This window comes from Chiloscyllium plagiosum, chromosome 2 (genome assembly GCF_004010195.1).
Source record: "Chiloscyllium plagiosum isolate BGI_BamShark_2017 chromosome 2, ASM401019v2, whole genome shotgun sequence".
Classification (NCBI taxonomy): Eukaryota; Metazoa; Chordata; class Chondrichthyes; order Orectolobiformes; family Hemiscylliidae; genus Chiloscyllium; species Chiloscyllium plagiosum.
The window spans coordinates 144,752,233-144,768,154 of NC_057711.1; positions in this window are offsets into that span (position 1 = coordinate 144,752,233).

Genomic DNA, 15,922 nt, shown 5'->3' on the forward strand with positions numbered 1-15,922 from the left:
TGTGTGTGTGGTGTGGGTGTGTGGTGTCATCTCGAAGAATGAAACACTCCCTCCCCCAGCCACTACCTCATCCATGTGAAGATCTATTGGATCAAGTGCGAAGGAGACTCTTGATTGGCCATGAATCCCACTTCACGGTTCCTGAGGCAGCAATGGCCCGGTGTGTCTCTGGTTTCCAGCCAACCAGAGGCCTGCAGATGCTGGAAAAACCAGCAGCAGTTGAGAGGCCTAGATTTCTGCTGGCCCAGCAATGCAGAAGACTGGGAAAACCAGGAATGTATATAAGGTGCTGAGTAGCTGTGGTGGGGGGTAGGGGGTGGGGGGAGTGTGGGTTAATTTTAATGTGGGCATCAGGAAGGTCAGAGGTAAGGGCAAGGGGTGGCCTTCAACAGCCAATAATTTGCCACCATACATACCCCTGATTGCCCCCATTTTGTGGCAATCAAAATTTCCCTATTTCTTGGTGTACTATTTTCACATCTGAGAGATGCCTTCATCCCAGTCAAATCTCTAACCTATGTTCAGCCCACAATCTGTTTTTTTGATAATGATGAACTTTCTCTCTCTGCTACACCATCAGAATCATCCAAACAGGATATGCGCTCTTTGATTTATTTCTTCTGCTGCTCTAAACAGCTGTATAAAGGAATGATTGTGAAAGAGATGGTCCTTGGCTGAGCTCATCCAATGATGTCCTCATGGCCTCTGAATGAAGAGTTAGGTACTTGGGACTCTGACACGGTCACCTGATGGAGGTACACAAAACTTTTTTATCTCTTGTTAATGATAGTTAATGTGCCTATGGTTAATGTAACCTGTATATAGTTATTGAGGTGTAATAAAGTATGATTTGTTATCTAAGATAGGAGCCTTTTCTGTTGATTTCATTTGTAGTCCATCCTCCACCACAAACTATTAAAGCAGTCCTTTTATTATCATAGGAAGGAGGATTAGTGGCAACACTCTAACTGAACTACAAGCCACTGGTTGGCATCCAGGTAGCACAACATGGCGGAAGACATTCCTTGCTAATGTGCCCAGGGTACCATGACCATTTTGGAGACCATTTTGGTTAATGGAAGTGCCTCCTGATCTGGCAAAATACCTAAAGCATGTAACCAGCAAACTGATAAATTGTTTAACTGTATCCTTGACATACTCATTGTGGCTCAGTGGTTAGCACTGTTACCTCACAGTGCCAGGGACCCTGGTTCAGTTCCAGCTGCGGGCGACTGTCTGTGTGGAGTTGCCTCCGGGTGCTTTGTTTTACTCCCACAGTCCAAAGATGTGCCAGCTAGGTGAATTGGCCATGCTAAATTGCACATAATGTTCAGAGATGTGTAGGTTAGGTGCATTAGTCAGGGATAAATGTAGGGGAATGCATTTGGGTGGATTACTCTTCTCAGGGTTGGTGTGGACTTGTTGGGCCGAAGGGCCTGTTTCCACACTGTAGGGATTCTATGGTTCCCTAGGAATTATGTAGGTACCTACATATCGATCTTTATGTGGTCGCACACTAGCTAAGTATTGACGGTTCCATTGATGAATAATCTCGGTTGATCTCGAAATGCCTGGATTACCATGTGTGGATAATCGCTGACACTCGGTATCTGTGGAAATCCATCCAGAAACATAAACTTGAGAGACTATTCATTCTAAGAGGTGTTACTACGTGAGGTTCTGAAAACTGCTGGCTCTGTGAACTGCCCTCTCTGCTGTTTAGTTGCAGGTCTCTCGAGCTACTGGGCCTGCTCATATTGGTCCTTGCTCTGAACCTAATCTAGGGCAGCTGAAGCGTTAACTATTGTTTTGTGATTCAGAAAAATATCCAAAATGTAAGCACTTGGCAAAAATATTATGCTCACTAAGAGCTAAGAAAGCAGTTGTGAGTACTGAGCATTAATGACAACATTTTCATGAGTTTGAGACCGATCCAATTACTGCAACTGTGTTGCTTTCACTGGCATATTTCAGGAAATCAGAAAACCATCAAATTAGAAAATGGGTTGAAATATTGTTCCAATTGAAAATTTTTTATCTGCGAGTAAGACTGGCGTGAAACGAGCTTGAGAAATTCAAGTTGAAATTGGAAGTCAGCGGTTTGGATATATATTTTGAGCAAGCTTGTACTTTTGGCGCTTTGTACATTCCCTGCACCACCACCCCCACAACCCCCACTCTATCATCTACTCCTCCCCCGAGCCCACACTGTCCTCCAGGTTAAAATTCTCTCTCTCTGTTTGCCTGTTGGGAGCCTGCATAATCAGAAAGACAAGTGTCAACATTAGGAAATGTCAGAGCTTTAGAGATGGATTTGACTTCAATATCTTTTGCTTGTTTGCACTTGACATGCTGATTGACATGCAGAGAACAGAAGCAACGATAACTACCATTAGTTACTTGTAATAATTACTAATATGCTTTTTCTCAAATAGTACTGAAAGAGCACAGAGTCGCGGTAACATCAGTAAGAACAAAGATAACCTGGATGAAAAGAAGGTTCCAGCGCAAGAAGATACTTTATTTCTGACACTTTGAACTTTCATAAAAAAAATACTGACAGTGGCTCCTAGAAATAGAAAATAATGGAAAACTATTCCACAGGATAAATCACAGGTTAAATTCATGAATGGCATTACAAAAAAGGGCAGGCACTCCAATGGGCAACAATAGAAAGGGAAATAATTTGGAATTGTTCAGCAACTTAGGTTCTTAGGATGGGCCAAAGACTTCTTGAAACAAAACAGGCACTGCTAAAATACTCAAATATGGAAATAAATTTTGCACAATATAAGGCCATTTAAGCAGCATTGGGATGATGACATTGAACTTCCTCTAACCTCTGGACAAAGTTAAAAACCAACAACCTCAGGTTATAGTCCAACAGGTTTATTTGGAAGCACTAGCTTTCAGAGCACTGCTCCTTCATCCAACCCAGTCCAACACCCACTCCTCCACTTCTAACCTCTGGGGCAGAGTTCCTGTCTGATCCATGGAGGCGCTAATGAAGAGTCACCTAAACTCGAAATATGAGCTTTCTCTCTCTCCACAGATGCTGCCTGACCCGCAGTGATTTTCAGGATGCTTTGTTTTAATGCACCCCTGCAAATCCTGGGATTAGAGTGTATGCAAATTGCAAGCATTATTGATGGTACAGCATGGGCACCAAGGGCAGAGATTGAGTTAAGGAGGATAAGGCAGAGAGTGCAGGCTGGAAAGATGGTGCAGGAGGGAGAGCCTTAGATTCCTGGGGAGATGGCATTTGTACAAGCAGGATGGAGTGCACCTGATCAGAGCTGGGATTGACTGGGGTTTTGCTAGTGCTGTTGGGAGGGCTTGAAACTAACTTGTGGGAGCCAAGACATAACAGGAGAGGAGAATACCAGAGATTGCAAACTACTCGGGCATACAGACAGCATTAGCGTATAGTCTCGCAAGCTAAAAGGTGAAGTTGAAATAAGGAAAAAAGGAAAGAGGTCCAAAGCAGAGTTAATGTGCATGCGTATAAGTGCATGGAGCACAGTAAATACGGGTGCATGTGAAGTGATAACAGAGGGTTGGCTCAAAGAAGGGCAGCCTGGATGGTAACTATTCCTGGATTTAAGTTGTGAAGGAAAGGAGGAGGGCTAACAGTATTGGTTAAAGAGAGCATTACTGTGCTAGAGAAAAGATATCTCAGAGGGTTGAAGGGAAACTCAGTTTGGCTAGACACATGGAATGAAAAAACATACATCTAGATTTCTTGCTGTAGTGTATGGCCACAAAATGGTGGAAAGGATATGGAGGTAATTATTTAAAGGGAAAATACAGAGGAATGCCTACATTACTTATAATGGGGGGCTTCAGTTAGCTATATATTGACTGAGATACCTACAGTGTAAGAAGCAGCAAGGAACAAGTGTTCCTGGATTCTGTTCAGGAGAGTTTCCTACAGAATTGTGTGTCCCATCCACCAAGATAAGATGCATTGTTGGACTGAGTCCTTGGAAATAAGGTGTGCTCAGTCAGTCAAGTGTCGGTGGGGAAACACTCAGGAGACAGTGATCACTGTAACATGAGGTTCAGGATGTGGTGGACAGTGATATATAATGATCCACAGTAAGAAAAGTCAATTGGTGGAGAGCTGGATTCAATGGGGTGAGAACAGACCTGGGCACCCATACTGCAATGCACCCATACCATCTGCTCCTTGAAGGTGGCAAGGAGCAGATGGCATGGGTACAGTCAAGGTATCTTCCTTCATTGGGAAAGGGGACACAAACAAATCCAGAGCTCCTTGGACGTGAAAGAAGATGGAAGTTAACATTGGAAAGGAAGAACTATGCTCATGACAGGTGTAAGTTGGAAAATACATTTGAGAATCAACAGCAATGCGAAAGGTTTAGAGGACAGATGTAGAAACAAGCAAGAGAAGCAAAGAGGAATTTCGAGAAAAGACTAGAAGCTAATATAAAGGGGAATCCCAAAGTCTTCTATCAGCACATAAATAATGGAAGAGTGGTTCAAGGAGGAGTAAAGAGATGGAAATGTGTTGCTGGAAAAGCGCAGCAGGTCAGGCAGCATCTAGGGAACAGGAGAACCCACGTTTCGGGCATTAGCCCTTCTTCAGGAATGCCCGAAACGTCGATTCTCCTGTTCCCTAGATGCTACCTGACCTGCTGCGCTTTTCCAGCAACACATTTCCATCTCTGATCTCCAGCATCTGCAGACCTCACTTTCTCCTCAAGGAGGAGTAAACCCAATTAAGGGTCAAAAAGGAGATTTATACATTGAGGCAGGGACATGTCTGAGGCGTTAAATGAATATGCTGTAAAGCACGAGGAATAAACTCTGTCACTAGAGTGTTCACAATTAATAAGGAAGAAAATTCGAATAGTATCAAGACTCTAGGATGGGATCATTTTATTTAATGCTCTCCCAGCAGACAATTTCCCAGGACATTGGTCCCAGCATAATTTTTTTTTAAATCATTCAAATGGTACAATCACTGTACCTTAACTGATATTATCACCTTGAGATTCTAACTGTTGTGCCTAGCTGCTCATGGTCCCTTCAGCAGAACCTGTTTCTTCAGTCCTACTTATGTCATATTATCCATCTCAGACCATGATAACTGGACTTTTTCCCCTCAAACACCATTGCAATAGAAACAATTGCAATAGAGCAAAAGAAACAAGGACATAGAGATCATAGGATGCTTAGAGAGAGGCATGCAAGGTTACAGTAGCACAGGATGTGCACAAAAGCAAGATCAACACTGCATTAAAATTAGAGAGGTCTATTCAGCAGTCTAATAGCAGCAGGGAAGAAGCTGTTCTTGAACCTGTTTGAATGTGTGTTTAAGCTTCTGTATCTTCGTCCTGACAGAAGAGTTGGAAGCGATAGCAAAGACAACAAGGAATATTGCAATAAGCGTTGGTCCGGTAAGTCATGCCAATATCCCACAACTGAACTTTCCAGAAAAATACAGATAAGTTGATGAAACAATGTCTGCCAATTTATAATGAATGCTAAAAGTGCATCAGATTTAGACAGCTGCGTAGTATACAGGAAGTAGATAAGCATCACTGAACAGTAGTAGAGAGTCAAAGAGGGGTCTGAGAGATCAGGAGATATGATTTGAATAAATCATAATGCATTACTTCTATCAATAATGCAAATAAGACTATTTATGACATCCCCTTCACAAACACCTTTTCCCCATTTGCTGAAAATAAATTAACTGTCTCCTTTGAGATTTTCAGGACTCTGAATAACACTTGTCAAAACTGTTGAGCTTCAATTGTGGGAATATCATTCACTGGGTGGGAAAAATTCAATACCCTTATCAAACATGGGAGAATAATGCATATTAAATAGAAAAGTCTCATGGTTGCACAGATGACTGAAATGTACCAACCAGTAAAGTAATTGCAGAACTTCAATTACAGAAACTTAAAGGGACAATTACTTCATAGGCTACCTACATCAAAGTTTGCTCCTGGAATCTTTAACATTTCTCTCATATAGAATGGTGCTACACGTGGTTGCTAGGAGGGTGCGTAATTGTACATAATGTGCAGCAAAATCTAATATGAGGAAAACGGACCATCCAGTTACCCCTCAGGCAATTCATGAGAGCAGTGTCAGTAACAGGAGCAAGACTGAACACCTTTGCGTCGAAGGAATAGATAATGAGTTTGAACTTTTTTATTGATTCTTGTGCATTTTGCCTTAATGTTCATGTGTTGTTTCGAATTTGTAATGCAAATGATGTTCAAATGGGTTTGTAAAACTACCTGTATTGAAGCCAGCGACATAAGGCCATAAGATGAAAGAACAGATGTAGGCAGTTTAACCCATCAAACCTGCTGCGCTATTCAGTGTGATGATGGCTGATAATCCTCAGCTCCCCTTTGCAGCCTGTTTCCCACAACACTTGATTTCGTTCCTGACTGAAAACTTGTCAATCACATTCTCAGATGATACTTCATGGCTCAGAACCTACAGCCCTTTGTGGTAATGGATGGCATGGTGGCACAGTGGTTAGCACTGCTGCCTCACAGCGCCAGAGACCCGGGTTCAATTCCCACCTCAGGCAACTGTCTGTGTGGAGTTTGCACATTCTTCCTGTGTCTGTGTGGGTTTCCTCCGGTGCTCTGGTTTCCTCCCACAGTCCAAAAATGTGCAGGTTAGGTGAATTGGCCATGCTAAATTGCTTGTCGTGTTAGGTGTAGGGGAATGGGTCTGTGTGGGTTGGTCTTCAGAGGGTCGGTGTGGATTTGTTGGGCTGAAGGGCCTGTTTCCACACTGTAAGTAATCTAAAATAAATTCCACAGATTCACTACCCTCTGAGAGAGAAAAGAATTTCTTCTCATCTCTGTCTTATTCTGAAATAATGCCCTTTTATCCTACACTTCCCTACAATTGGAAACAACCACTCTGCATCTATCCTGTCAAGTCCCAGAAGAATCTTACGTTTCAGTAAGGTCACCTCTCATTCTTCTAACCACCAGAGACAAGAGGACCAACCTACTCAACCTTTCCTCATAATAAAACCCCTCTATACTGGGATCATCCTGGTATGCATTAAATAGTTTCCATTCCGTCAAGTTGCAACTGCCATGTGGCCACAAAAATAGCCTGACACCTTTGATGATGTATTCATCGAAGTATAATCGAAGTTCCCTGTCTCTTCAGACCAAGATCCCTATCTCTTCAGACCTGGAAGCAGATTTAAGGACCGACTGCTAAGTGACAAGAGATACTCACTGTGAAGTTGGTTATGCTACCTTCCAAAAACCAACAGTGCTACAATGAACACCATATCACCACCATGTGTGTGGGTGAACAGACCATTCATAGGTTGAAGATAGGCTTCAACTATCTTGACAGATTTGGAGGCATTCTACAGACTACATCAGCCATGGTCTCCAGAATAAATAATGTTGCACTCTGACTTGCAGAGTCAGAGATCACAAAGGGCATTGCGTCCATGCTGGTCATCAAGAATCTATCTAGTCCCAGTTTCCAGCACTTGGATCATAAATGTCAATATTATGGTGCTCCAAGTGATCACCTAAACATTGTGATGGCTCCTGCCTCTACCACCTTTTCAGACAATGATTTCCAGATACTCAGCATCCTCTGGATGAAAACCAATTTTCTTAAATTTCTTCTATACCTCTACCCCATGCTTTAAATATGGTGTCCTTAAATCTCTGTACAGAGTGAAACTCTAGACATGAAGGAGAAAGAAAATGCAAAGACTAAAGCCTGATTAGATTATTCAGAGGCAGTGGAACAGGGCAGTAATAAGGGAAAGCATCCTCAGCTCCTTACATTGCTGTCTGGGATGTCAGAGATGTCCTTATGAGTGCACAGTCATTTAGATCCACCAGTGGATCCATGTCACCAGGACAGACAAAAGGGGAAAATAGTGGAAAAGAATAATATCTATGTTTCCTACTTAGTTCACAAAAACTTCTTTATCAAATAACAACTTCTCACACATCCATGTTCTCTGACAATTTCTCCACCTGCTATTTAAAGGCAAAATCTTCGATTAAGAGGAAGGCACAAGATGAAACAGGTGCTGGATCCTTCCAGAAGAAAGAATTGCCTCTGTCAGAACCAGAGCCTTGCAAAATCAACAGAGAAGGCGATATTTCGGTGCATTAAGACTGATGAGCATCAGTCTTTTACTGGGTCAAGTGGTATGTAACACATTACAGTGATTTCTCTCAGTCTGATTCAATATGTTGACGCAGTGTTCAATTTAACTGTTGTGACCATCTCCATGGTGAGTTGAGAGTGACAGCCTGTGACAACAAGACTGTATGTAACTGAATATGACCATAACAATCCTCAACAAAATTGAAGTCAATGGGAATAGAGGGGAAAATATCAGAGAGCAGAGGAAACGTGACCTTGAGGTGTTTGTCCTCAAATTCTGAAGGACGGGTTAGTAGGATAGTTCAGGAAGGATTTCAGCACACTTGCCTTTACTAGTCTCGGGCAAAGGTTATAACAGCATGGAGATTATGTTGGAGCAGTACAGAACATGGTTAGACCACAGCAAGAGTACTGTGAGCAATTCTGATCGCCACACTGTAGGAAGGATATGATCACATTGGAGGGGGTGTAGAGGGGATCCACCAGGGTGTTGCCTAGAATGGAACACTTTAGCTATGAAGAGAAGCTGAATATTTTCTTTGGATTAGAGAAGATTGAGGGGGTCCTGTTAGAGGTGTGTCAGATCGAGGGACACGGACAGATTGGTTATAAAATAGCAGTTCTCTTTAGTTGAAGCAAAGGGGCATAATTGTAAGATGAAAGGCAGGAGATTTAGAGGGGACTTGAGGAAAACTGCTTTCACCCAGAGGGTGGTGGGAATCTAAATTTTGCTGCCTGGGAGGTTAGTTGAGGTGGGTAACTTCCCAATCTTTAAAAAGTACTTGGATGAGCATTTGAAATGTCAGAATATTCAAGGCTACAGGCCAAGTGTTGGGAAGTGGGAGTAGGTAGATTTAGTGTGGTTTTGATGGTTCAGACTCACTGGACCAATGGGGGATTTTCTCTATTGTGCGATAGCTAGAAATCTGCCAGTTAGCCACCACAACAGTACCCCCACAACCCAAAGGAAGGGCTCCCTCCCACATGACAGACCAGATCCTTGTAGATCTGTGGTCTGAATGTGCCAGATGTGAAACATTCTTTCCCATTGCTATCTAGGGAATGTGTTTGTGAAATGGAAACGCTAGGTGTTTCTTAAGCATTTTTGTCTGATGACACTTGCTCAGCGGCCATCACAAGGGAACGATTAGTGCACACAATCTGATGGCCATGATGGTTTGAAGAGGCCATCATTTTAAACGTGCATTCCCGGACAATGAATGTTGATGAAGTGTCCTTTGAATCCAGCTGCACCTACGTGAATCATCACTGACATCACTCCTGGCAAGGCCTGAAGTTCCAGAAGTTTTACATTACCCCCCAACAAAAAAGAAAATTACTCTGCCCACCTTGAATACAGTGTCAGCCATTTTGTGTAAGTATTAGCTTTCAGTCCAACATGACAAGGCTCAAGATGCATTTCAGGGTGAGTGGCTAGCAGGCTGGACCTGTGATGCACACATTTCCCTCCATCCTCCATGTTCCATTTTGTGTTGCTGTCCCGAATGAACTTTCAATCCCTTCTGTAACCCCCATTCCCCACCCATCCCTTTTCTGTTGAGGCCCTTTTTAACGCAACTATGAACATCCCTGCTTTAGCCCCTTAGCCAATTCATAGATTGTCCCATGTTTGCCTCAACTCTCAGGTCTAACTGCGTCCCATTTCATGATCAATCCCTTCTGTAACCCCCATTCCCCACCCATCCCTTTTCTGCTGAGGCCCTTTTTAACGCAACTATGAACATCCCTGCTTTAGCCCCTTAGCCTCAACTTTAAAATATCCCATTCTCTTATTTTCCAAAGGCTCTCTCCAAGAAAAAAAGCAGCGTTGCTGTAAATTTGAATCCTCTCTTCCAGAGATTCCAGTTCCCTCCTACTCACTATGAGATCCCACCCGCCTATTCACAAATAACCTCTATACTTGTCACCATTCCCTCAATGATCCATTACAGTGCCGCCCATCCCCAGACCTGAGCTGCCTACGTTCCCCAGAAATTCATGGATTGTCCCATGTTTGCCTCAACCCTCAGGTCTAACTGCGTCCCATTTCATGACAGACTTGGCAGGGTAACCTCAACTGACCACAGGGTGAAAGTGGGTACTGCAGATGCTGGAGATTAGAGTCAAGATTAGAGTGGTGCTGGAAAAGCACAGCAGGTCAGGCAGCATCCGAGGAACAGAAAAATCGCTGTTTTGGGCAAAAAGCTCTTAATCAGGAATGAGCCCAAAACGTCATCCCTACAGCATGTGTCAGCTGCAAACACATAGCATGTGTTTCAAGCGAATGGCCATGTGTGAAAATCAAAGGGGAGCAGTATTTTGTGCTTTCATTTAAAGAGAGGTTTGAAGACAGAGGTCCTGAGCTGCCTATTGAAAGCCCAGGAAGTAAACAGCTGGTGAGGCCGTGGATTCTTCTTTTTAGGTTGGAACAACAGACACAGCCTGAATGGGTGGGGGCAATCTCCCACAGAAGTTTTAGATTTTCAGTTGCAGTTGTGTTGTCGTGAAGTTGGGTTTGGTAGCTGCTGTACATCTTTCCCTGATACTCTCTCTCTCTCTCTCTCTCAGAACTTTCTTTTGATGTTTTTCCTCCTGGATTGGAATTGCATGTGAAACAATCTATTTTCTGAATTTGCTTTTGTCACAGATGTGTTTATGGGGATATTGCGATATTGTTACAGGTACTTTTAGTAGCAAAATCATCTATTATTCCGTTAAGTTTTCTAATAGCGTTAGGTTATTCCAATTTCTTCTTTCTTTCATTTTATTTTATCTATAGTGTATGAATAAAGTGTATTTTGCTTCAAATCTGGTATTCTGACCAATTTAATTGCATCCAGAATGAATGACCTGTGCTATGATGCGGGGTAAACCCCTCTGTTAATTTAAACCTCGCACCATAATCTGTTAAAATTTGAGAGGCAAAGAATTATCCTAGAGGTCACTATTTAAAGTGAAAATTAAGAATTTTATTCTTTAAGTCCAAAAGAGAACATTAGACAACTGTTTACAGCTCTTTTCTCTTAAACCTATCTTTTAACTCCCACTCTACAGTACTGGTCCGATAAAAAAAATTCCCATTTTAAAACCAGTCAGCTTTGTCGATTTGCCTTTGTAGATTTTGCTCTGTAGATTTTTCTAGGTCAGCCTTTCTTCTGTCTTCTGCTGCCTAACTTTCTTTTGGACAGGTACCTTTCAGAAGGCTATCCAGCTAGCAGTCTATACTGTTACAACATGGGTTAAACTCTCCTGCTTAATTTAAACAAGCAGCACAGAAAACATTTATCCTGTGCAGTAATCTGTGAAAATTCGAGAGGCCAAGAACTATTTAAAGTAAAAATTAACAACTTTATTTCTTAAACAGGGAATAATTAATTAATAACTATTTACAACTCCTTCCTCTAACCTATCTTTTACCTTCCCTTTCTACAATACTCGTCCGATAAAACCCCCCGATTAAGATTTACAAAATAAAACTTCTTATCTCAAAACCAGGCAGCTTTCAGTTCTTCCCCGTATTCCCATCTTCTTTTCTTCTTCTTGGGGATTCTACTTCACAGGTTACTGATCAATAAAGGTACCTTTAAGAGAGCTATTCACTGAGCAGTCTGCAGAAGTCGTTGGCTTGGCAGTTCTCCTCCAGCTGTTAAACTTTCCCCAGTTTTATACCCCTGAAGCATCAAATTGTGTCATTGGCTTTTAAGATTGTTAATATACTCAATTCAAACTCGATTGGGGTTTGCTATAATTTAAACTGATTAGCCTAATTCAAATCTGTTTTTGTCTCCAGGCAACCAGCTACACTAACTGCTGGACCAAAAGGTTACATTATATCATTTTTGAAAAAACACTTGCTGCTGTCAGGTAGTTCTGTTGCTTTTAACTCTCTTAAAAGTACTTTACACTCACATCTTCATAACAATGCTTGTTGCTGTTCTTGACGATTCGCCCCTAACTATTCAAAATGTCCCGTTTTATACCCTAAAGCATTAGATCATTTCATTAGTTTGATGTCATCAAAACATTGAATTCAAATTCAATTGGATTTTGGTATCTGGGGCATAATTTAAACTGATTGGCCAAATTGGAATTGGTTTTTGTTCCAAGGTAACACAACTCCAGCTATTTGTTTCAACCAAGTGTTACATTTTAAAATTGTTTGGCACACTGTGCGCTTTCAGTCAGTCCTTGCTAGCTTCGTCTCTCTCTTAAAGGCACAGTACACACCTACACCTTCATAACACCTGGCATTTACCTTTAAAAAAAGAAAGAAATAAGGTCTAGGCTATCTTATTAATATATTTTGAGGGGGTTTGGTTCGGTTGATAACAGTAAGCAAGGTTAGAGCCGTAACATACAACCTGTGCAGGTACATGTGAGTTATTGCATTCAGTGACTTGGCAGAAGTTTGCAACTCATGGATGTCTTTCAGTTTCAAAGTTAAAGTGCTGAACGGCTGAAATGGGGTGTGAGTTGGACGAAGGGTGAGTGTGATGATGTGTTGGGGTTGGTGCTTTAGCAATGGCCACTACGTGTGGTTGCAGGATTGAGGAGGCTGCTGGCCATGGAGCTGACTGTAGGGAAGAGGCACTCAGTTAATGGCTAGGACAAGCATTTGGCGAGCTGTGTGATAAACAAGTTGGGAATTTTCGCACTCTACTCAGGGAAGGAGAGGAGGATTGGAAATGTGGTATATGGAAGACAAGTTGGGGTTTTGACGACATTCAAATGCATTGAACTGAGGTAATCCCCACTCAATGGCGAGACTCTGAAATTACATTTTAAGGCTTGAGAGGAAAATCACAAAAATGTTTCTCAGTGCTGAGATTTTTATTGTTTCTCATCCTCTTCATATTTTCCCACTCTTTGCGCCATTACTCAAATCAAGCCAAGGAGAGGAAAATTCCACCTTATGTTTCTCTCTTTCTGTTCCTCAGCTAAGATCTTTTCTTCAGCCAGCTTACATCTTTCTGCCGGAACACCCTCTTTCAATGTTTCTGCTTTGCCACGTCCTGTAAACCAACATGTCAGATTACCACTATCCCACTGACGCCACGCGATCCATTGCAGCTGGGAACTAACCTTGCAAGATCTCAGAATGCTTTACGTGAGTGTGTGCATGGTGAAATGCAGCAGGCCCCCAATTCAGCCTGAACAGCGATGGAAAGTGAACAAGGGCTCAGTAGCAGCAGAGCAGAAGTCCGGATTGCTGTCTAATCATCCTGAGTTGTGGGGCCTTAAGGAATCTGCTTTACATTGGAGGAAGCTATGACCAAATGTGCTACCTGAAGTAAACTTGTTCACTTTCATACCCACAAATCAGAAACTTCCCGTCTAGCAAAATGAGCACATTCTCTTGGCTGTACTGTTAAACAAACACCTTTGTCATAAGGTATTAAACCAATGCATCATTTGACCTTTCGTGCAGATATAAAAGTTCAATGGAACACTATGGAAACTCTCTCAATTTTTGGCTGACATTTGTCCCTCAAAAAGTATAAATTGAAAGAGATTATCTGGGTATTATTTATGTGCACTGGCATTTCACAACGTTATAACAGTGATTATAATTCCAAACTAAGTGAGGACTGTCAGGGCTGAGCTACGAAAAGTACACAGGTGTAAGCCCTTGTGGATAAATTTCAGGTGAGCTATACTTATTGATGTATTTCTCCTACATCATTCCCACCATGACTTTTGAAAGCACTCCAACCTGCAATGTGCTCTTTGCAGATAATCTATCGCAGTGAATCTGCTAAAGCTGGGAGTTTTTGTCCTTGATCTTATTTGACCTTGGTGCTAGCTTTACTGTCACATGCACTCACATGAGCACGGTGAAAAGTTATGAAATGGTGCTGTTGTTTCACTGAGCAACAGCAGCCTGAGCTTGAATTGGGGATCAATTCTTGTTTATCTTCCTCCTATACAATTTAACAAAATGGGGACGTCGAGCAAAGGATGGCCACGGGGGCAAATGAGCTGCTCTTGCCTCTTGCCTCTCACTCCAACACCTCAGCAAGGTTCCACCATTAACTATTTCTCTCTTTACAGATGTCACCAGAAATGCTGAGCCTTTTCAGCACTTGATCTTTATTTCTGTTGTATTATTTAGTCCTTTTACACAAATGGCTGAGGTAGAAAATGCAAACAATAAATGACAACGAGGTAGATTATTAATGGTAACTTGAACCCATATACAAACCATAAGCACAACAGCACCTTTTGAACACCTCTTACTCAATTAGTCTGTACTTCAAAATCTTGGGACATTCTTATCATTCATTTATGTCATCTGTCCTTTGTTGGCTGAACCAGCATCTCCAGCTGGCCTTGAGAAAGTGGTGGTGAGCTGCATTCTTGAACTTCTGTATCGTACTTAGTGCAGATACACGTATAATATTGTTAGAGAGGGAATTTTGGGATTTTGGTCCAGTGACACTGACGGAATGGCAATATAACTTTGAGTCAGGAGAGAGGTGAACATACAGGTGGTGGTGGTATTCCAGTGAAGTTGCTTTCCTTGTCCTTCCAGAAGCAAGTGGTGATTGGGTTTGGAACATGCTGTCTAAGAGTGTTGGTGAATTTCTGAGCAGACGTGTAGTAGATGATAAACACTGCTGCTCCTGAGTGTCGGCTGTGAAACGAGTGGATGTTTGAGGATCCGCTGCCAATCAAGTGGGTCAATTTGTCCTGGATTATGCAGAGCTTACTGAATGCCATTGGAGCTGCACTCATCCAGACACAAGCGGGGAGTATTCCTACTTGTATCTTGTAGATAGTGGACAGGCTTTGGGGAGTCAAGAGGTGAGTTGCTCACTGCAGAATTCCTAGCCCCTGACCTGCTCTTACAACATTGCACTTATATGGCTGGTCTAGTTCAGTTTCTGATCAACAATGACTCCGGGATGCTGACAGTATTTCCTTTAGCAGTTCTGGTCTCCAAATCTGAGGAAAGACATTCTGGCTATTGAGGGAGTGCAGCGTAGGTTCACGAGGTCAATTCCTAGAATGGCGGGATTACCTTACACCAAAAGACTGAAGCGACTGGGCTTGTATACCTTTGAGTTTAGAAGACTGAGAGGAGAACTGATTGAGACATATAAGATTATTAAAGGATTGGACAGTCTGGAGGCAGGAAACATGTTTCCGCTGATGGGTGAGTGCCGAACCAGAGGACACAGCTTAAAAATACGGGGTAGGCCATTTAGGACAGAGATGAGGAGAAACTTGTTCACCCAGAGAGTGGTGGCTGTGTGGGATGCTCTGCCCCAGAGGGCAGTGGAGGCCCAGTCTCTGGGTTCATTTAAGAAAGAGTTGGATAGAGCTCTCAAAGATAGTGGAATCAAGGGTTATGGAGATAAGGCAGGAACAGGATACTGATTAAGGATGATCAGCCATGATTATATTGAATGGTGGTGCAGGCTTGGAGGGCAGAATGGCCTACTCCTGCACCTACTGTCTATTGTCTATTGTCTTTAGTAGCTCCTGAATTATGTTAGATAAAGGGATCTGACAACATTCCCCTCTCGTTTAACAAAGCTAAAAACATATTCCATTAGTCAGAACTCAGGAGTACATTCTGATTCAGACTAATTATGCAGAAGTAAAATAAAAAAGTAGTTTACAATTGATAAAATGAACTTTACAATTTTATGATTATAACCTCTGTTGAGAAATGTGATCACCTTCATGACTTTTCTAATTCACTGTGAAGTCAAAGTTTTTAGCAACTTCTTCTTAATCTGTACATGTGCCATTCATGCCCTTA